Raw genomic sequence first — 16,728 nt, forward strand, 5'->3', positions numbered from 1 at the left:
TCACTCTCGCCTACTGCTCCAAGAAACAAACATCAATCCATTGCTGTGAGAAGCAAGGCTTTGCTTCCACACTGGGAGGACCTAAGACTGCCATTTGCATACCATAGTTTAAGTCTCCTGAGAGACCAACAAAAATTGCCAAAGCTGACTGTATTTCAAGTCATCATGGCGGGGGATTGGGAAAAGTTTTCAATTAGCAATAATCACGCCTCGGTTAAACCTCATGGGCTACGATATTGTCACTGCACAAAGTTGAAAGAACTGTTGTGACCAATGCCTTCCCGCTTCCAAATCAGAGCTTGTTTAAGCTACGGTGAGTTACAAATTCTCACTAGCCCTCCCACACTGCTTCCAGGCATCCTGGGCTTCCACATTCTGAGGGCTCAGGAAAGATGTAATTTTTGGCAATTACAGGCAGATTGCCTCACTCTCGCCTTCTGCTCCAAGAAACAAACATCAATCCATTGCTGTGAGAAGCAAGGCTTTTCTTCCACACTGGGAGAAGCTAAGACTGTCATTTGCATTCCATGAATTAAGTCTCCTGAGAGACCAACAAAAATTGCCAAAGCTGACTGTAATCCAAGTCATTATGGCGGGGTATTGGGAAAAGTTTTCAATTAGCAATAATCACGCCTTGGATAAACCTCATGGGCAACAATATTGCCACAGCGCAAAGATGAAAGAACAGAAGTGACCAAGGGCTTCCCGCTTCCAGGGCAGAACATTTTAAGCCATGGTGAGTTACAAATCACCACTAGCCCTCCACGCTGCTTCCAGGCATCCTTGGCTTACACATTCGAAGGGTTCAGCTAAGATGTAATTTTTGGCAATTACAGGCAGATTGCCTCACTCTCGCCTTCTGCTCCAAGAAACAAACATCAATCCATTGCTGTGAGAAGCAAGGCTTTTCTTCCACACTGGGAGAACCTAAGACTGTCATTTACATACCATAGATTAAGTCTCCTGAGAGACCAACAAAAATTGCCAAAGCTGACTGTATTTCAAGTCATCATGGCGGGGTATTGGGAAAAGTTTTTAATTAGCAATAATCACGCCTCGGTTAAACCTCATGGGCTACGATATTGTCACTGCGCAAAGTTGAAAGAACTGTTGTGACCAATGCCTTCCCGCTTCCAAATCAGAGCTTGTTTAAGCTACGGTGAGTTACAAATTCTCAATAGCCCTTCCACACTGCTTCCAGGCATCCTGAGCTTCCACATTCTAAGGGCTCAGTTAAGATGAAATTTTTGGCCATTACAGGCAGATTGCCTCACTCTCTCCTTCTGCTCCAAGAAACAAACATCAATCCATTGCTGTGAGAAGCAAGGCTTTTCTTCCACACTGGGAGGACCTAAGACTGTCATTTGCATACCATAGATTAAGTCTCCTGAGAGACCAACAAAGATTGCCAAAGCTGACTGTATTTCAAGTCATCATGGCGGGGTATTGGGAAAAGTTTTCAATTAGCAATAATCACGCCTCGGTTAAACCTCATGGGCTACGATATTGTCACTGCGCAAAGTTGAAAGAACTGTTGTGACCAATGCCTTCCCGCTTCCAAATCAGAGCTTGTTTAAGCTACGGTGAGTTACAAATTCTCAATAGACCTTCCACACTGCTTCCAGGCATCCTGAGCTTCCACATTCTAAGGGCTCAGTTAAGATGAAATTTTTGGCCATTACAGGCAGATTGCCTCACTCTTTCCTTCTGCTTCAGGCAACAAACATCAATCCATTGCTGTGAGAATCTAGGCTTTTCTTCCACGCTGGGAGGAGGTAAGACTCTGTTATTTGCATACAATGGATTAAGTCTCCTGAGAGACCAACAAAAATTGCCAAAGCTGACTGTATTTCAAGTCATCATGGCGGGGTATTGGGAAAAGTTTTCAACTAGCAATAATCCCGCCTCGGTTAAACCTCATGGGCTACGATATTGCCACTGCGCAAAGTTGAAAAAACTGTTGTGACCAATGCCTTCCTGCTTCCAAAGCAGAGCTTGTTTAAGCTACGGTGAGTTACAAATTCTCACTAGCCCTCCCACACTGCTTCCAGGCATCCAGGGCTTCCACATTCTGAGGGCTCAGGAAAGATGTAATTTTTGGCAATTACAGGCAGATTGCCTCACTCTCGCCTTCTGCTCCAAGAAACAAACATCAATCCATTGCTGTGAGAAGCAAGGCTTTTCTTCCACACTGGGAGGACCTAAGACTGTCATTTATATATCATAGATTAAGTCTCCTGAGAGACCAACAAAAATTGCCAAAGCTGACTGTATTTCAAGTCATCATGGCGGGGTATTGGGAAAAGTTTTCAATTAGCAATAATCACGCCTCGGTTAAACCTCATAGTCTACGATATTGCCACTGCGCAAAGTTGAAAGAACTGTTGTGACCAATGCCTTCCTGCTTCCAAAGCAGAGCTTGTTTAAGCTATGGTGAGTTACAAATTCTCACTAGCCCTCCCACACTGCTTCCAGGCATTCTGAGCTTCCACATTCTAAGGGCTCAGTTAAGATGAAATTTTTGGCAATTACAGGCAGATTGCCTCACTCTTTCCTTCTGCTCCAGGCAACAAACATCAATCCATTGCTGTTAAAAGCAAGGCTATTCTTCCACGCTGGGAGGAGCTAAGACTCTGTTATTTGCATACCATAGATTAAGTCTCCTGAGAGACCAACAAAAATTGCCAAAGCTGACTGTATTTCAAGTCATCATGGCGGGGTATTGGGAAAAGTTTTCAATTAGCAATAATCACGCCTCGGTTAAACCTCATGGGATACGATATTGCCACTGCGCAAAGTTGAAAGAACTGTTGTGACCAATGCCTTCCTGCTTTCAAAGCAGAGCTTGTTTAAGCTACGGTGAGTTACAAATTCTCACTAGCCCTCCCAAACTGCTTCCAGGCATCCTGGGCTTCCACATTCTGAGGGCTCAGGAAAGATGTAATTTTTGGCAATTACAGGCAGATTGCCTCACTCTCGCCTTCTGCTCCAAGAAACAAACATCAATCCATTGCTGTGAGAAGCAAGGCTTTTCTTCCACACTGGGAGGACCTAAGACTGTCATTTGCATACCATTGATTAAGTCTCCTGAGAGACCAACAAAAATTGCCAAAGCTGACTGTATTTCAAGTCATCATGGCGGGGTATTGGGAAAAGTTTTCAATTAGCAATAATCACGCCTCGGTTAAACCTCATGGGCTATGATATTGTCACTGCACAAAGTTGAAAGAACTGTTGTGACCAATGCCTTCCCGCTTCCAAATCAGAGCTTGTTTAAGCTACGGTGAGTTACAAATTCTCAATAGCCCTTCCACACTGCTTCCAGGCATCCTGAGCTTCCACATTCTAAGGGCTCAGTTAAGATGAAATTTTTGGCCATTACAGGCAGATTGCCTCACTCTCTCCTTCTGCTCCAAGAAACAAACATCAATCCATTGCTGTGAGAAGCAAGGCTTTTCTTCCACACTGGGAGGACCTAAGACTGTCATTTGCATTCCATGAATTAAGTCTCCTGAGAGACCAACAAAAATTGCCAAAGCTGACTGTATTCCAAGTCATTATGGCGGGGTATTGGGAAAAGTTTTCAATTAGCAATAATCACGCCTTGGATAAACCTCATGGGCAACAATATTGCCACAGCGCAAAGATGAAAGAACAGAAGTGACCAAGGGCTTCCCGCTTCCAGGGCAGAACATTTTAAGCCATGGTGAGTTACAAATCACCACTAGCCCTCCACGCTGCTTCCAGGCATCCTTGGCTTACACATTCTAAGGGTTCAGTTAAGATGTAATTTTTGGCAATTACAGGCAGATTGCCTCACTCTCGCCTTCTGCTCCAAGAAACAAACATCAATCCATCGCTGTGAGAAGCAAGGCTTTTCTTCCACACTGGGAGAACCTAAGACTGTCATTTACATACCATAGATTAAGTCTCCTGAGAGACCAACAAAAATTGCCAAAGCTGACTGTATTTCAAATCATCATGGCGGGGTATTGGGAAAAGTTTTTAATTAGCAATAATCACGCCTCGGTTAAACCTCATAGGCTACGATATTGCCACTGCGCAAAGTTGAAAGAACTGTTGTGACCAATGCCTTCCTGCTTCCAAAGCAGAGCTTGTTTAAGCTATGGTGAGTTACAAATTCTCACTAGCCCTCCCACACTGCTTCCAGGCATTCTGAGCTTCCACATTCTAAGGGCTCAGTTAAGATGAAATTTTTGGCAATTACAGGCAGATTGCCTCACTCTCTCCTTCTGCTCCAGGCAACAAACATCAATCCATTGCTGTGAGAAGCAAGGCTTTTCTTCCACGCTGGAAGGAGCTAAGACTCTGTTATTTGCATACAATGGATTAAGTCTCCTGAGAGACCAACAAAAATTGCCAAAGCTGACTGTATTTCAAGTCATCATGGCGGGGTATTGGGAAAAGTTTTCAATTAGCAATAATCACACCTCGGTTAAAACTCATACGCTACGATATTGCCACTGCGCAAAGTTGAAAGAACTGTTGTGACCAATGCCTTCCTGCGTCCAAAGCAGAGCTTGTTTAAGCTATGGTGAGTTACAAATTCTCACTAGCCCTCCCACACTGCTTCCAGGCATTCTGAGCTTCCACATTCTAAGGGCTCAGTTAAGATGAAATTTTTGGCAATTACAGGCAGATTGCCTCACTCTCTCCTTCTGCTCCAGGCAACAAACATCAATCCATTGCTGTGAGAAGCAAGGCTATTCTTCCACGCTGGGAGGAGCTAAGACTCTGCTATTTGCATACCATAGATTAAGTCTCCTGAGAGACCAACAAAAATTGCCAAAGCTGACTGTATTTCAAGTCATCACGGCGGGGTATTTGGAAAAGTTTTCAATTAGCAATAATCACGCCTCGGTTAAACCTCATGGGCTACGATATTGCCACTGCGCAAAGTTGAAAGAACTGTTGTGACCAATGCCTTCCTGCTTTCAAAGCAGAGCTTGTTTAAGCTACGGTGAGTTACAAATTCTCACTAGCCCTCCCACACTGCTTCCAGGCATCCTGGGCTTCCACATTCTGAGGGCTCAGGAAAGATGTAATTTTTGGCAATTACAGGCAGATTGCCTCACTCTCGCCTACTGCTCCAAGAAACAAACATCAATCCATTGCTGTGAGAAGCAAGGCTTTGCTTCCACACTGGGAGGACCTAAGACTGCCATTTGCATACCATAGTTTAAGTCTCCTGAGAGACCAACAAAAATTGCCAAAGCTGACTGTATTTCAAGTCATCATGGCGGGGGATTGGGAAAAGTTTTCAATTAGCAATAATCACGCCTCAGTTAAACCTCATGGGCTACGATATTGTCACTGCACAAAGTTGAAAGAACTGTTGTGACCAATGCCTTCCCGCTTCCAAATCAGAGCTTGTTTAAGCTACGGTGAGTTACAAATTCTCACTAGCCCTCCCACACTGCTTCCAGGCATCCTGGGCTTCCACATTCTGAGGGCTCAGGAAAGATGTAATTTTTGGCAATTAAAGACAGATTGCCTTACTCTCTCCTTCTGCTCCAGGAAACAAACATCAATCCATTGCTGTGAGAAGCAAGGCTTTTCTTCCATGCTGGGAGGAGCTAAGACTCTGTTATTTGCATACAATGGATTAAGTCTCCTGAGAGACCAACAAAAATTGCCAAAGCTGACTGTATTCCAAGTCATTATGGCGGGGTATTGGGAAAAGTTTTCAATTAGCAATAATCACGCCTTGGATAAACCTCATGGGCAACAATATTGCCACAGCGCAAAGATGAAAGAACAGAAGTGACCAAGGGCTTCCCGCTTCCAGGGCAGAACATTTTAAGCCATGGTGAGTTACAAATCACCACTAGCCCTCCACGCTGCTTCCAGGCATCCTTGGCTTACAAATTCTAAGGGCTCAGTTAAGATGAAATTTTTGGCCATTACAGGCAGATTGCCTCACTCTCTCCTTCTGCTCCAAGAAACAAACATGAATCCATTGCTGTGAGAAGCAAGGCTTTTCTTCCACACTGGGAGGACCTAAGACTGTCATTTGCATACCATAGATTAAGTCTCCTGAGAGACCAACAAAAATTGCCAAAGCTGACTGTATTTCAAGTCATCATGGCGGGGTATTGGGAAAAGTTTTCAATTAGCAATAATCACGCCTCGGTTAAACCTCATGGGCTAAGATATTGCCACTGCGCAAAGTTGAAAGAAATGTTGTGACCAATGCCTTCCTGCTTCCAAAGCAGAGCTTGTTTAAGCTACGGTGAGTTACAAATTCTCACTAGCCCTCCCACACTGCTTCTAGGCATCCTGGGCTTCCACATTCTGAGGGCTCAGAAAAGATGCAATTTTTGGCAAATACAGGCAGATTGCCTCACTCTCGCCTTCTGCTCCAAGAAACAAACATCAATCCATAGCTGTGAGAAGCAAGGCTTTTCTTCCACACAGGGAGGACCTAAGACTGTCATTTACATACCATAGATTAAGTCTCCTGAGAGACCAACAAAAATTGCCAAAGCTGACTGTATTTCAAGTCATCATGGCGGGGTATTGGGAAAAGTTTTCAATTAGCAATAATCACGCCTCAGTTAAACCTCATAGACTATGATATTGCCACTGCGCAAAGTTTAAAGAACTGTTGTGACCAATGCCTTCCTGCTTCCAAAGCAGAGCTTGTTTAAGCTATGGTGAGTTACAAATTCTCACTAGCCCTCCCACACTGCTTCCAGGCATTCTGAGCTTCCACATTCTAAGGGCTCAGTTAAGATGAAATTTTTGGCAATTACAGGCAGATTGCCTCACTCTCTCCTTCTGCTCCAAGAAACAAACATCAATCCATTGCTGTGAGAAGCAAGGCTTTTCTTCCACGCTGGGAGGAGCTAAGACTCTGTTATTTGCATACAATGGATTAAGTCTCCTGAGAGACCAACAAAAATTGCCAAAGCTGACTGTATTTCAAGTCATCATGGCGGGGTATTGGGAAAAGTTTTCAATTAGCAATAATCACGCCTCGGTTAAACCTCATAGGCTACGATATTGCCACTGCGCAAAGTTGAAAGAACTGTTGTGACCAATGCCTTCCTGCGTCCAAAGCAGAGCTTGTTTAAGCTATGGTGAGTTACAAATTCTCACTAGCCCTCCCACACTGCTTCCAGGCATTCTGAGCTTCCACATTCTAAGGGATCAGTTAAGATGAAATTTTTGGCAATTACAGGCAGATTGCCTCACTCTCTCCTTCTGCTCCAGGCAACAAACATCAATCCATTGCTGTGAGAAGCAAGGCTATACTTCCACGCTGGGAGGAGCTAAGACTCTGTTATTTGCATACCATAGATTAAGTCTCCTGAGAGACCAACAAAAATTGCCAAAGCTGACTGTATTTCAAGTCATCATGGCGGGGTATTGGGAAAAGTTTTCAATTAGCAATAATCACGCCTCGGTTAAACCTCATGGGCTACGATATTGCCACTGCGCAAAGTTGAAAGAACTGTTGTGACCAATGCCTTCCTGCTTTCAAAGCAGAGCTTGTTTAAGCTACGGTGAGTTACAAATTCTCACTAGCCCTCCCACACTGCTTCCAGGCATCCTGGGCTTCCACATTCTGAGGGCTCAGGAAAGATGTAATTTTTGGCAATTACAGGCAGATTGCCTCACTCTCGCCTTCTGCTCCAAGAAACAAACATCAATCCATTGCTGTGAGAAGCAAGGCTTTTCTTCCACACTGGGAGAAGCTAAGACTGTCATTTGCATTCCATGAATTAAGTCTCCTGAGAGACCAACAAAAATTGCCAAAGCTGACTGTATTCCAAGTCATTATGGCGGGGTATTGGGAAAAGTTTTCAATTAGCAATAATCACGCCTTGGATAAACCTCATGGGCAACAATATTGCCACAGCGCAAAGATGAAAGAACAGAAGTGACCAAGGGCTTCCCGCTTCCAGGGCAGAACATTTTAAGCCATGGTGAGTTACAAATCACCACTAGCCCTCCACGCTGCTTCCAGGCATCCTTGGCTTACACATTCTAAGGGTTCAGTTAAGATGTAATTTATGGCAGTTACAGGCAGATTGCCTCACTCTCGCCTTCTGCTCCAAGAAACAAACATCATTGCTGTGAGAAGCAAGGCTTTTCTTCCACACTGGGAGAACCTAAGACTGTCATTTACATACCATAGATAAAGTCTCCTGAGAGACCAACAAAAATTGCCAAAGCTGACTGTATTTCAAGTCATCATGGCGGGGTATTGGGAAAAGTTTTCAATTAGCAATAATCACGCCTCGGTTAAACCTCATGGGCTACGATATTGTCACTGCGCAAAGTTGAAAGAACTGTTGTGACCAATGCCTTCCCGCTTCCAAATCAGAGCTTGTTTAAGCTACGGTGAGTTACAAATTCTCAATAGCCCTTCCACACTGCTTCCAGGCATCCTGAGCTTCCACATTCTAAGGGCTCAGTTAAGATGAAATTTTTGGCCATTACAGGCAGATTGCCTCACTCTCTCCTTCTGCTCCAAGAAACAAACATCAATCCATTGCTGTGAGAAGCAAGGCTTTTCTTCCACACTGGGAGGACCTAAGACTGTCATTTGCATACCATAGATTAAGTCTCCTGAGAGACCAACAAAGATTGCCAAAGCTGACTGTATTTCAAGTCATCATGGCGGGGTATTGGGAAAAGTTTTCAATTAGCAATAATCACGCCTCGGTTAAACCTCATGGGCTACGATATTGTCACTGCGCAAAGTTGAAAGAACTGTTGTGACCAATGCCTTCCCGCTTCCAAATCAGAGCTTGTTTAAGCTACGGTGAGTTACAAATTCTCAATAGACCTTCCACACTGCTTCCAGGCATCCTGAGCTTCCACATTCTAAGGGCTCAGTTAAGATGAAATTTTTGGCCATTACAGGCAGATTGCCTCACTCTTTCCTTCTGCTTCAGGCAACAAACATCAATCCATTGCTGTGAGAATCTAGGCTTTTCTTCCACGCTGGGAGGAGGTAAGACTCTGTTATTTGCATACAATGGATTAAGTCTCCTGAGAGACAAACAAAAATTGCCAAAGCTGACTGTATTTCAAGTCATCATGGCGGGGTATTGGGAAAAGTTTTCAACTAGCAATAATCCCGACTCGGTTAAACCTCATGGGCTACGATATTGCCACTGCGCAAAGTTGAAAAAACTGTTGTGACCAATGCCTTCCTGCTTCCAAAGCAGAGCTTGTTTAAGCTACGGTGAGTTACAAATTCTCACTCGCCCTCCCACACTGCTTCCAGGCATCCAGGGCTTCCACATTCTGAGGGCTCAGGAAAGATGTAATTTTTGGCAATTACAGGCAGATTGCCTCACTCTCGCCTTCTGCTCCAAGAAACAAACATCAATCCATTGCTGTGAGAAGCAAGGCTTTTCTTCCACACTGGGAGGACCTAAGAATGTCATTTATATATCATAGATTAAGTCTCCTGAGAGACCAACAAAAATTGCCAAAGCTGACTGTATTTCAAGTCATCATGGCGGGGTATTGGGAAAAGTTTTCAATTAGCAATAATCACGCCTCGGTTAACCTCATGGGCTAAGATAATGCCACTGCGCAAAGTTGAAAGAAATGTTGTGACCAATGCCTTCCTGCTTCCAAAGCAGAGCTTGTTTAAGCTACGGTGAGTTACAAATTCTCACTAGCCCTCCCACACTGCTTCCAGGCATCCTGGGCTTCCACATTCTGAGGGCTCAGGAAAGATGTAATTTTTGGCAATTACAGGCAGATTGCTTCACTCTCGCCTTCTGCTCCAAGAAACAAACATCAATCCATTGCTGTGAGAAGCAAGGCTTTTCTTCCACACTGGGAGAAGCTAAGACTGTCATTTGCATTCCATGAATTAAGTCTCCTGAGAGACCAACAAAAATTGCCAAAGCTGACTGTATTCCAAGTCATTATGGCGGGGTATTGGGAAAAGTTTTCAATTAGCAATAATCACGCCTTGGATAAACCTCATGGGCAACAATATTGCCACAGCGCAAAGATGAAAGAACAGAAGTGACCAAGGGCTTCCCGCTTCCAGGGCAGAACATTTTAAGCCAGGGTGAGTTACAAATCACCACTAGCCCTCCATGCTGCTTCCAGGCATCCTTGGCTTACACATTCTAAGGGGTCAGTTAAGATGAAATTTTTGGCCATTACAGGCAGATTGCCTCACTCTCTTCTTCTGCTCCAAGAAACAAACATCAATCCATTGCTGTGAGAAGCAAGGCTTTTCTTCCACACTGGGAGGACCTAAGACTGTCATTTGCATACCATAGATTAAGTCTCCTGAGAGACCAACAAAAATTGCCAAAGCTGACTGTATTTCAAGTCATCATGGCGGGGTATTGGGAAAAGTTTTCAATTAGCAATAATCACGCCTCGGTTAAACCTCATGGGCTAAGATATTGCCACTGCGCAAAGTTGAAAGAAATGTTGTGACCAATGCCTTCCTGCTTCCAAAGCAGAGCTTGTTTAAGCTACGGTGAGTTACAAATTCAAACTAGCCCTCCCACACTGCTTCCAGGCATCCTGGGCTTCCACATTCTGAGGGCTCAGGAAAGATGTAATTTTTGGCAATTACAGGCAGATTGCCTCACTCTCGCCTTCTGCTCCAAGAAACAAACATCAATCCATAGCTGTGAGAAGCAAGGCTTTTCTTCCACACAGGGAGGACCTAAGACTGTCATTTACATACCATAGATTAAGTCTCCTGAGAGACCAACAAAAATTGCCAAAGCTGACTGTATTTCAAGTCATCATGGCGAGGTATTGGGAAAAGTTTTCAATTAGCAATAATCACGCCTCAGTTAAACCTCATAGGCTACGATATTGCCACTGCGCAAAGTTTAAAGAACTGTTGTGACCAATGCCTTCCTGCTTCCAAAGCAGAGCTTGTTTAAGCTATGGTGAGTTACAAATTCGCACTAGCCCTCCCACACTGCTTCCAGGCATTCTGAGCTTCCACATTCTAAGGGCTCAGTTAAGATGAAATTTTTGGCAATTACAGGCAGATTGCCTCACTCTCACCTTCTGCTCCAAGAAACAAACATCAATCCATTGCTGTGAGAAGCAAGGCTTTTCTTCCACGCTGGGAGGAGCTAAGACTCTGTTATGTGCATACAATGGATTAAGTCTCCTGAGAGACCAACAAAAATTGCCAAAGCTGACTGTATTTCAAGTCATCATGGCGGGGTATTGGGAAAAGTTTTCAATTAGCAATAATCACGCCTCGGTTAAACCTCATAGGCTACGATATTGCCACTGCGCAAAGTTGAAAGAACTGTTGTGACCAATGCCTTCCTGCTTCCAAAGCAGAGCTTGTTTAAGCTATGGTGAGTTACAAATTCTCACTAGCCCTCCCACACTGCTTCCAGGCATTCTGAGCTTCCACATTCTAAGGGCTCAGTTAAGATGAAATTTTTGGCAATTACAGGCAGATTGCCTCTCTCTCTCCTTCTGCTCCAGGCAACAAACATCAATCCATTGCTGTGAGAAGCAAGGCTATTCTTCCACGCTGGGAGGAGCTAAGACTCTATTATTTGCATACCATAGATTAAGTCTCCTGAGAGACCAACAAAAATTGCCAAAGCTGACTGTATTTCAAGTCATCATGGCGGGGTATTGGGAAAAGTTTTCAATTAGCAATAATCACGCCTCGGTTAAACCTCATGGGCTACGATATTGCCACTGCGCAAAGTTGAAAGAACTGTTGTGACCAATGCCTTCCTGCTTTCAAAGCAGAGCTTGTTTAAGCTACGGTGAGTTACAAATTCTCACTAGCCCTCCCACACTGCTTCCAGGCATCCTGGGCTTCCACATTCTGAGGGCTCAGGAAAGATGTAATTTTTGGCAATTACAGGCAGATTGCCTCACTCTCACCTTCTGCTCCAAGAAACAAACATCAATCCATTGCTGTGAGAAGCAAGGCTTTTCTTCCACACTGGGAGGACCTAAGACTGTCATTTGCATACCATAGATTAAGTCTCCTGAGAGACCAACAAAAATTGCCAAAGCTGACTGTAATTCAAGTCATCATGGCGGGGTATTGGGAAAAGTTTTCAATTAGCAATAATCACGCCTCGGTTAAACCTCATGGGCTAAGATATTGCCACTGCGCAAAGTTGAAAGAAATGTTGTGACCAATGCCTTCCTGCTTCCAAAGCAGAGCTTGTTTAAGCTACGTTGAGTTACAAATTCTCACTAGCCCTCCCACACTGCTTCCAGGCATCCTGGGCTTCCACATTCTGAGGGCTCAGGAAAGATGTAATTTTTGGCAATTACAGGCAGATTGCCTCACTCTCACCTTCTGCTCCAAGAAACAAACATCAATCCATTGCTGTGAGAAGCAAGGCTTTTCTTCCACACTGGGAGAAGCTAAGACTGTCATTTGCATTCCATGAATTAAGTCTCCTGAGAGACCAACAAAAATTGCCAAAGCTGACTGTATTCCAAGTCATTATGGCGGGGTATTGGGAAAAGTTTTCAATTAGCAATAATCACGCCTTGGATAAACCTCATGGGCAACAATATTGCCACAGCGCAAAGATGAAAGAACAGAAGTGACCAAGGGCTTCCCGCTTCCAGGGCAGAACATTTTAAGCCATGGTGAGTTACAAATCACCACTAGCCCTCCACGCTGCTTCCAGGCATCCTTGGCTTACACATTCTAAGGGCTCAGTTAAGATGAAATTTTTGGCCATTACAGGCAGATTGCCTCACTCTCTCCTTCTGCTCCAAGAAACAAACATGAATCCATTGCTGTGAGAAGCAAGGCTTTTTTCCACACTGGGAGGACCTAAGACTGTCATTTGCATACCATAGATTAAGTCTCCTGAGAGACCAACAAAAATTGCCAAAGCTGACTGTATTTCAAGTCATCATGGCGGGGTATTGGGAAAAGTTTTCAATTAGCAATAATCACGCCTCGGTTAAACCTCATGGGCTAAGATATTGCCAATGCGCAAAGTTGAAAGAAATGTTGTGACCAATGCCTTCCTGCTTCCAAAGCAGAGCTTGTTTAAGCTACGGTGAGTTACAAATTCTCACTAGCCCTCCCACACTGCTTCCAGGCATCCTGGGCTTCCACATTCTGAGGGCTCAGGAAAGATGTAATTTTTGGGAATTACAGGCAGATTGCCTCACTCTCGGCTTCTGCTCCAAGAAACAAACATCAATCCATAGCTGTGAGAAGCAAGGCTTTTCTTCCACACAGGGAGGACCTAAGACTGTCATTTACATACCATAGATTAAGTCTCCTGAGAGACCAACAAAGATTGCCAAAGCTGACTGTATTTCAAGTCATCATGGCGGGGTATTGGGAGAAGTTTTCAATTAGCAATAATCACGCCTCGGTTAAACCTCATGGGCTACGATATTGTCACTGCGCAAAGTTGAAAGAACTGTTGTGACCAATGCCTTCCCGCTTCCAAATCAGAGCTTGTTTAAGCTACGGTGAGTTACAAATTCTCAATAGACCTTCCACACTGCTTCCAGGCATCCTGAGCTTCCACATTCTAAGGGCTCAGTTAAGATGAAAATTTTGGCCATTACAGGCAGATTGCCTCACTCTTTCCTTCTGCTTCAGGCAACAAACATCAATCCATTGCTGTGAGAATCTAGGCTTTTCTTCCACGCTGGGAGGAGGTAAGACTCTGTTATTTGCATACAATGGATTAAGTCTCCTGAGAGACCAACAAAAATTGCCAAAGCTGACTGTATTTCAAGTCATCATGGCGGGGTATTGGGAAAAGTTTTCAACTAGCAATAATCCCGCCTCGGTTAAACCTCATGGGCTACGATATTGCCACTGCGCAAAGTTGAAAAAACTGTTGTGACCAATGCCTTCCTGCTTCCAAAGCAGAGCTTGTTTAAGCTATGGTGAGTTACAAATTCTCACTAGCCCTCCCACACTGCTTCCAGGCATCCAGGGCTTCCACATTCTGAGGGCTCAGGAAAGATGTAATTTTTGGCAATTACAGGCAGATTGCCTCACTCTCGCCTTCTGCTCCAAGAAACAAACATCAATCCATTGCTGTGAGAAGCAAGGCTTTTCTTCCACACTGGGAGGACCTAAGACTGTCATTTATATATCATAGATTAAGTCTCCTGAGAGACCAACAAAAATTGCCAAAGCTGACTGTATTTCAAGTCATCATGGCGGGGTATTGGGAAAAGTTTTCAATTAGCAATAATCACGCCTCGGTTAAACCTCATAGGCTACGATATTGCCACTGCGCTAAGTTGAAAGAACTGTTGTGACCAATGCCTTCCTGCTTCCAAAGCAGAGCTTGTTTAAGCTACGGTGAGTTACAAATTCTCACTAGCCCTCCCACACTGCTTCCAGGCATCCTGGGCTTCCACATTCTGAGGGCTCAGGAAAGATGTAATTTTTGGCAATTACAGGCAGATTGCCTCACTCTCGCCTTCTGCTCCAAGAAACAAACATCAATCCATTGCTGTGAGAAGCAAGGCTTTTCTTCCACACTGGGAGAAGCTAAGACTGTCATTTGCATTCCATGAATTAAGTCTCCTGAGAGACCAACAAAAATTGCCAAAGCTGACTGTATTCCAAGTCATTATGGCGGGGTATTGGGAAAAGTTTTCAATTAGCAATAATCACGCCTTGGATAAACCTCATGGGCAACAATATTGCCACAGCGCAAAGATGAAAGAACAGAAGTGACCAAGGGCTTCCCGCTTCCAGGGCAGAACATTTTAAGCCATGGTGAGTTACAAATCACCACTAGCCCTCCACGCTGCTTCCAGGCATCCTTGGCTTACACATTCTAAGGGCTCAGTTAAGATGAAATTTTTGGCCATTACAGGCAGATTGCCTCACTCTCTCCTTCTGCTCCAAGAAACAAACATGAATCCATTGCTGTGAGAAGCAAGGCTTTTCTTCCACACTGGGAGGACCTAAGACTGTCATTTGCATACCATAGATTAAGTCTCCTGAGAGACCAACAAAAATTGCCAAAGCTGACTGTATTTCAAGTCATCATGGCGGGGTATTGGGAAAAGTTTTCAATTAGCAATAATCACGCCTCGGTTAAACCTCATGGGCTAAGATATTGCCACTGCGCAAAGTTGAAAGAAATGTTGTGACCAATGCCTTATTGCTTCCAAAGCAGAGCTTGTTTAAGCTACGGTGAGTTACAAATTCTCACTAGCCCTCCCACACTGCTTCCAGGCATCCTGGGCTTCCACATTCTGAGGGCTCAGGAAAGATGTAATTTTTGGCAATTACAGGCAGATTGCCTCACTCTCGCCTTCTGCTCCAAGAAACAAACATCAATCCATAGCTGTGAGAAGCAAGGCTTTTCTTCCACACAGGGAGGACCTAAGACTGTCATTTACATACCATAGATTAAGTCTCCTGAGAGACGAACAAAAATTGCCAAAGCTGACTGTATTTCAAGTCATCATGGCGGGGTATTGGGAAAAGTTTTCAATTAGCAATAATCACGCCTCAGTTAAACCTCATAGGCTACGATATTGCCACTGCGCAAAGTTTAAAGAACTGTTGTGACCAATGCCTTCCTGCTTCCAAAGCAGAGCTTGTTTAAGCTACGGTGAGTTACAAATTCTCACTAGCCCTCCCACACTGCTTCCAGGCATCCTGGGCTTCCACATTCTGAGGGCTCAGGAAAGATGTAATTTTTGGCAATTACAGGCAGATTGCCTCACTCTCGCCTTCTGCTCCAAGAAACAAACATCAATCCATTGCTGTGAGAAGCAAGGCTTTTCTTCCACACTGGGAGAAGCTAAGACTGTCATTTGCATTCCATGAATTAAGTCTCCTGAGAGACGAACAAAAATTGCCAAAGCTGACTGTATTCCAAGTCATTATGGTGGGGTATTGGGAAAAGTTTTCAATTAGCAATAATCACGCCTTGGATAAACCTCATGGGCAACAATATTGCCACAGCGCAAAGATGAAAGAACAGAAGTGACCAAGGGCTTCCCGCTTCCAGGGCAGAACATTTTAAGCCATGGTGAGTTACAAATCACCACTAGCCCTCCACGCTGCTTCCAGGCATCCTTGGCTTACACATTCTAAGGGCTCAGTTAAGATGAAATTTTTGGCCATTACAGGCAGATTGCCTCACTCTCTCCTTCTGCTCCAAGAAACAAACATGAATCCATTGCTGTGAGAAGCAAGGCTTTTCTTCCACACTGGGAGGACCTAAGACTGTCATTTGCATACCATAGATTAAGTCTCCTGAGAGACCAACAAAAATTGCCAACGCTGACTGTATTTCAAGTCATCATGGCGGGGTATTGGGAAAAGTTTTCAATTAGCAAAAATCACGCCTCGGTTAAACCTCATGGGCTAAGATATTGCCACTGCGAAAAGTTGAAAGAACTGTTGTGACCAATGCCTTCCTGCGTCCAAAGCAGAGCTTGTTTAAGCTATGGTGAGTTACAAATTCTCACTAGCCCTCCCACACTGCTTCCAGGCATTCTGAGCTTCCACATTCTAAGGGATCAGTTAAGATGAAATTTTTGGCAATTTCAGGCAGATTGCCTCACTCTCTCCTTCTGCTCCAGGCAACAAACATCAATCCATTGCTGTGAGAAGCAAGGCTATACTTCCACGCTGGGAGGAGCTAAGACTCTGTTATTTGCATACCATAGATTAAGTCTCCTGAGAGACCAACAAAAATTGCCAAAGCTGACTGTATTTCAAGTCATCATGGCAGGGTATTGGGAAAAGTTTAC

At 44.2% G+C, this 16,728-nt stretch overlaps 40 non-coding genes across 40 annotated transcripts in view; all 40 read right to left on the reverse strand.

The window, feature by feature from the left end:
• Positions 1-113: 113 nt before the first annotated feature.
• Positions 114-254, reverse strand: LOC141060980 (U4 spliceosomal RNA). The gene has a single exon (XR_012222885.1). It is a non-coding gene; the product is annotated as a U4 spliceosomal RNA (small nuclear RNA).
• Positions 255-537: 283 nt separating this feature from the next.
• Positions 538-678, reverse strand: LOC141061945 (U4 spliceosomal RNA). Its single transcript, XR_012223758.1, has one exon. It is a non-coding gene; the product is annotated as a U4 spliceosomal RNA (small nuclear RNA).
• Positions 679-959: 281 nt separating this feature from the next.
• LOC141061334 (U4 spliceosomal RNA) lies at positions 960-1,100 on the reverse strand. The gene has a single exon (XR_012223205.1). It is a non-coding gene; the product is annotated as a U4 spliceosomal RNA (small nuclear RNA).
• Positions 1,101-1,383: 283 nt separating this feature from the next.
• Positions 1,384-1,524, reverse strand: LOC141061296 (U4 spliceosomal RNA). The gene has a single exon (XR_012223170.1). It is a non-coding gene; the product is annotated as a U4 spliceosomal RNA (small nuclear RNA).
• A 285-nt stretch (positions 1,525-1,809) lies between these two features.
• Positions 1,810-1,950, reverse strand: LOC141062949 (U4 spliceosomal RNA). The gene has a single exon (XR_012224646.1). It is a non-coding gene; the product is annotated as a U4 spliceosomal RNA (small nuclear RNA).
• A 283-nt stretch (positions 1,951-2,233) lies between these two features.
• On the reverse strand, positions 2,234-2,374 carry LOC141061162 (U4 spliceosomal RNA). The gene has a single exon (XR_012223050.1). It is a non-coding gene; the product is annotated as a U4 spliceosomal RNA (small nuclear RNA).
• A 285-nt stretch (positions 2,375-2,659) lies between these two features.
• On the reverse strand, positions 2,660-2,800 carry LOC141061023 (U4 spliceosomal RNA). Its single transcript, XR_012222924.1, has one exon. It is a non-coding gene; the product is annotated as a U4 spliceosomal RNA (small nuclear RNA).
• A 283-nt stretch (positions 2,801-3,083) lies between these two features.
• LOC141062895 (U4 spliceosomal RNA) lies at positions 3,084-3,224 on the reverse strand. The gene has a single exon (XR_012224597.1). It is a non-coding gene; the product is annotated as a U4 spliceosomal RNA (small nuclear RNA).
• A 283-nt stretch (positions 3,225-3,507) lies between these two features.
• Positions 3,508-3,648, reverse strand: LOC141061870 (U4 spliceosomal RNA). The gene has a single exon (XR_012223691.1). It is a non-coding gene; the product is annotated as a U4 spliceosomal RNA (small nuclear RNA).
• A 281-nt stretch (positions 3,649-3,929) lies between these two features.
• On the reverse strand, positions 3,930-4,070 carry LOC141061167 (U4 spliceosomal RNA). The gene has a single exon (XR_012223055.1). It is a non-coding gene; the product is annotated as a U4 spliceosomal RNA (small nuclear RNA).
• Positions 4,071-4,355: 285 nt separating this feature from the next.
• Positions 4,356-4,496, reverse strand: LOC141062306 (U4 spliceosomal RNA). The gene has a single exon (XR_012224086.1). It is a non-coding gene; the product is annotated as a U4 spliceosomal RNA (small nuclear RNA).
• Positions 4,497-4,781: 285 nt separating this feature from the next.
• LOC141063097 (U4 spliceosomal RNA) lies at positions 4,782-4,922 on the reverse strand. Its single transcript, XR_012224780.1, has one exon. It is a non-coding gene; the product is annotated as a U4 spliceosomal RNA (small nuclear RNA).
• Positions 4,923-5,205: 283 nt separating this feature from the next.
• LOC141061337 (U4 spliceosomal RNA) lies at positions 5,206-5,346 on the reverse strand. Its single transcript, XR_012223207.1, has one exon. It is a non-coding gene; the product is annotated as a U4 spliceosomal RNA (small nuclear RNA).
• Positions 5,347-5,631: 285 nt separating this feature from the next.
• Positions 5,632-5,772, reverse strand: LOC141061871 (U4 spliceosomal RNA). Its single transcript, XR_012223692.1, has one exon. It is a non-coding gene; the product is annotated as a U4 spliceosomal RNA (small nuclear RNA).
• A 281-nt stretch (positions 5,773-6,053) lies between these two features.
• Positions 6,054-6,194, reverse strand: LOC141062864 (U4 spliceosomal RNA). The gene has a single exon (XR_012224569.1). It is a non-coding gene; the product is annotated as a U4 spliceosomal RNA (small nuclear RNA).
• A 283-nt stretch (positions 6,195-6,477) lies between these two features.
• Positions 6,478-6,618, reverse strand: LOC141060920 (U4 spliceosomal RNA). Its single transcript, XR_012222830.1, has one exon. It is a non-coding gene; the product is annotated as a U4 spliceosomal RNA (small nuclear RNA).
• A 285-nt stretch (positions 6,619-6,903) lies between these two features.
• LOC141061108 (U4 spliceosomal RNA) lies at positions 6,904-7,044 on the reverse strand. Its single transcript, XR_012223001.1, has one exon. It is a non-coding gene; the product is annotated as a U4 spliceosomal RNA (small nuclear RNA).
• Positions 7,045-7,329: 285 nt separating this feature from the next.
• On the reverse strand, positions 7,330-7,470 carry LOC141061943 (U4 spliceosomal RNA). Its single transcript, XR_012223756.1, has one exon. It is a non-coding gene; the product is annotated as a U4 spliceosomal RNA (small nuclear RNA).
• Positions 7,471-7,753: 283 nt separating this feature from the next.
• Positions 7,754-7,894, reverse strand: LOC141061872 (U4 spliceosomal RNA). The gene has a single exon (XR_012223693.1). It is a non-coding gene; the product is annotated as a U4 spliceosomal RNA (small nuclear RNA).
• Positions 7,895-8,170: 276 nt separating this feature from the next.
• Positions 8,171-8,311, reverse strand: LOC141063127 (U4 spliceosomal RNA). Its single transcript, XR_012224807.1, has one exon. It is a non-coding gene; the product is annotated as a U4 spliceosomal RNA (small nuclear RNA).
• A 283-nt stretch (positions 8,312-8,594) lies between these two features.
• On the reverse strand, positions 8,595-8,735 carry LOC141061297 (U4 spliceosomal RNA). Its single transcript, XR_012223171.1, has one exon. It is a non-coding gene; the product is annotated as a U4 spliceosomal RNA (small nuclear RNA).
• Positions 8,736-9,020: 285 nt separating this feature from the next.
• Positions 9,021-9,161, reverse strand: LOC141061503 (U4 spliceosomal RNA). The gene has a single exon (XR_012223358.1). It is a non-coding gene; the product is annotated as a U4 spliceosomal RNA (small nuclear RNA).
• Positions 9,162-9,444: 283 nt separating this feature from the next.
• Positions 9,445-9,584, reverse strand: LOC141061417 (U4 spliceosomal RNA). The gene has a single exon (XR_012223280.1). It is a non-coding gene; the product is annotated as a U4 spliceosomal RNA (small nuclear RNA).
• Positions 9,585-9,867: 283 nt separating this feature from the next.
• On the reverse strand, positions 9,868-10,008 carry LOC141061873 (U4 spliceosomal RNA). The gene has a single exon (XR_012223694.1). It is a non-coding gene; the product is annotated as a U4 spliceosomal RNA (small nuclear RNA).
• A 281-nt stretch (positions 10,009-10,289) lies between these two features.
• On the reverse strand, positions 10,290-10,430 carry LOC141062865 (U4 spliceosomal RNA). Its single transcript, XR_012224570.1, has one exon. It is a non-coding gene; the product is annotated as a U4 spliceosomal RNA (small nuclear RNA).
• A 283-nt stretch (positions 10,431-10,713) lies between these two features.
• On the reverse strand, positions 10,714-10,854 carry LOC141063086 (U4 spliceosomal RNA). Its single transcript, XR_012224770.1, has one exon. It is a non-coding gene; the product is annotated as a U4 spliceosomal RNA (small nuclear RNA).
• A 285-nt stretch (positions 10,855-11,139) lies between these two features.
• On the reverse strand, positions 11,140-11,280 carry LOC141061120 (U4 spliceosomal RNA). Its single transcript, XR_012223012.1, has one exon. It is a non-coding gene; the product is annotated as a U4 spliceosomal RNA (small nuclear RNA).
• Positions 11,281-11,565: 285 nt separating this feature from the next.
• On the reverse strand, positions 11,566-11,706 carry LOC141061955 (U4 spliceosomal RNA). The gene has a single exon (XR_012223768.1). It is a non-coding gene; the product is annotated as a U4 spliceosomal RNA (small nuclear RNA).
• A 283-nt stretch (positions 11,707-11,989) lies between these two features.
• LOC141062916 (U4 spliceosomal RNA) lies at positions 11,990-12,130 on the reverse strand. Its single transcript, XR_012224616.1, has one exon. It is a non-coding gene; the product is annotated as a U4 spliceosomal RNA (small nuclear RNA).
• A 283-nt stretch (positions 12,131-12,413) lies between these two features.
• LOC141061874 (U4 spliceosomal RNA) lies at positions 12,414-12,554 on the reverse strand. Its single transcript, XR_012223695.1, has one exon. It is a non-coding gene; the product is annotated as a U4 spliceosomal RNA (small nuclear RNA).
• Positions 12,555-12,834: 280 nt separating this feature from the next.
• On the reverse strand, positions 12,835-12,975 carry LOC141060921 (U4 spliceosomal RNA). The gene has a single exon (XR_012222831.1). It is a non-coding gene; the product is annotated as a U4 spliceosomal RNA (small nuclear RNA).
• A 283-nt stretch (positions 12,976-13,258) lies between these two features.
• LOC141061336 (U4 spliceosomal RNA) lies at positions 13,259-13,399 on the reverse strand. Its single transcript, XR_012223206.1, has one exon. It is a non-coding gene; the product is annotated as a U4 spliceosomal RNA (small nuclear RNA).
• Positions 13,400-13,684: 285 nt separating this feature from the next.
• LOC141062950 (U4 spliceosomal RNA) lies at positions 13,685-13,825 on the reverse strand. Its single transcript, XR_012224647.1, has one exon. It is a non-coding gene; the product is annotated as a U4 spliceosomal RNA (small nuclear RNA).
• Positions 13,826-14,108: 283 nt separating this feature from the next.
• On the reverse strand, positions 14,109-14,249 carry LOC141062729 (U4 spliceosomal RNA). Its single transcript, XR_012224468.1, has one exon. It is a non-coding gene; the product is annotated as a U4 spliceosomal RNA (small nuclear RNA).
• A 283-nt stretch (positions 14,250-14,532) lies between these two features.
• On the reverse strand, positions 14,533-14,673 carry LOC141061876 (U4 spliceosomal RNA). Its single transcript, XR_012223696.1, has one exon. It is a non-coding gene; the product is annotated as a U4 spliceosomal RNA (small nuclear RNA).
• A 281-nt stretch (positions 14,674-14,954) lies between these two features.
• LOC141062866 (U4 spliceosomal RNA) lies at positions 14,955-15,095 on the reverse strand. Its single transcript, XR_012224571.1, has one exon. It is a non-coding gene; the product is annotated as a U4 spliceosomal RNA (small nuclear RNA).
• Positions 15,096-15,378: 283 nt separating this feature from the next.
• Positions 15,379-15,519, reverse strand: LOC141063062 (U4 spliceosomal RNA). Its single transcript, XR_012224748.1, has one exon. It is a non-coding gene; the product is annotated as a U4 spliceosomal RNA (small nuclear RNA).
• A 283-nt stretch (positions 15,520-15,802) lies between these two features.
• LOC141062297 (U4 spliceosomal RNA) lies at positions 15,803-15,943 on the reverse strand. Its single transcript, XR_012224077.1, has one exon. It is a non-coding gene; the product is annotated as a U4 spliceosomal RNA (small nuclear RNA).
• A 281-nt stretch (positions 15,944-16,224) lies between these two features.
• LOC141061198 (U4 spliceosomal RNA) lies at positions 16,225-16,365 on the reverse strand. Its single transcript, XR_012223082.1, has one exon. It is a non-coding gene; the product is annotated as a U4 spliceosomal RNA (small nuclear RNA).
• A 285-nt stretch (positions 16,366-16,650) lies between these two features.
• LOC141061209 (U4 spliceosomal RNA) overlaps positions 16,651-16,728 on the reverse strand; it is a 141-nt gene continuing 63 nt past the window's right edge. Inside the window, exon 1 of the small nuclear RNA XR_012223092.1 lies at positions 16,651-16,728. This exon is cut by the window's right edge and continues 63 nt beyond it. This is a non-coding gene — a small nuclear RNA (U4 spliceosomal RNA).

The sequence above is a fragment of the Dendrobates tinctorius genome, unplaced genomic scaffold (genome assembly GCF_039654945.1).
Source record: "Dendrobates tinctorius isolate UK_male_01 unplaced genomic scaffold, ASM3965494v1 ptg000245l, whole genome shotgun sequence".
In the NCBI taxonomy this organism is placed as follows: Eukaryota; Metazoa; Chordata; class Amphibia; order Anura; family Dendrobatidae; genus Dendrobates; species Dendrobates tinctorius.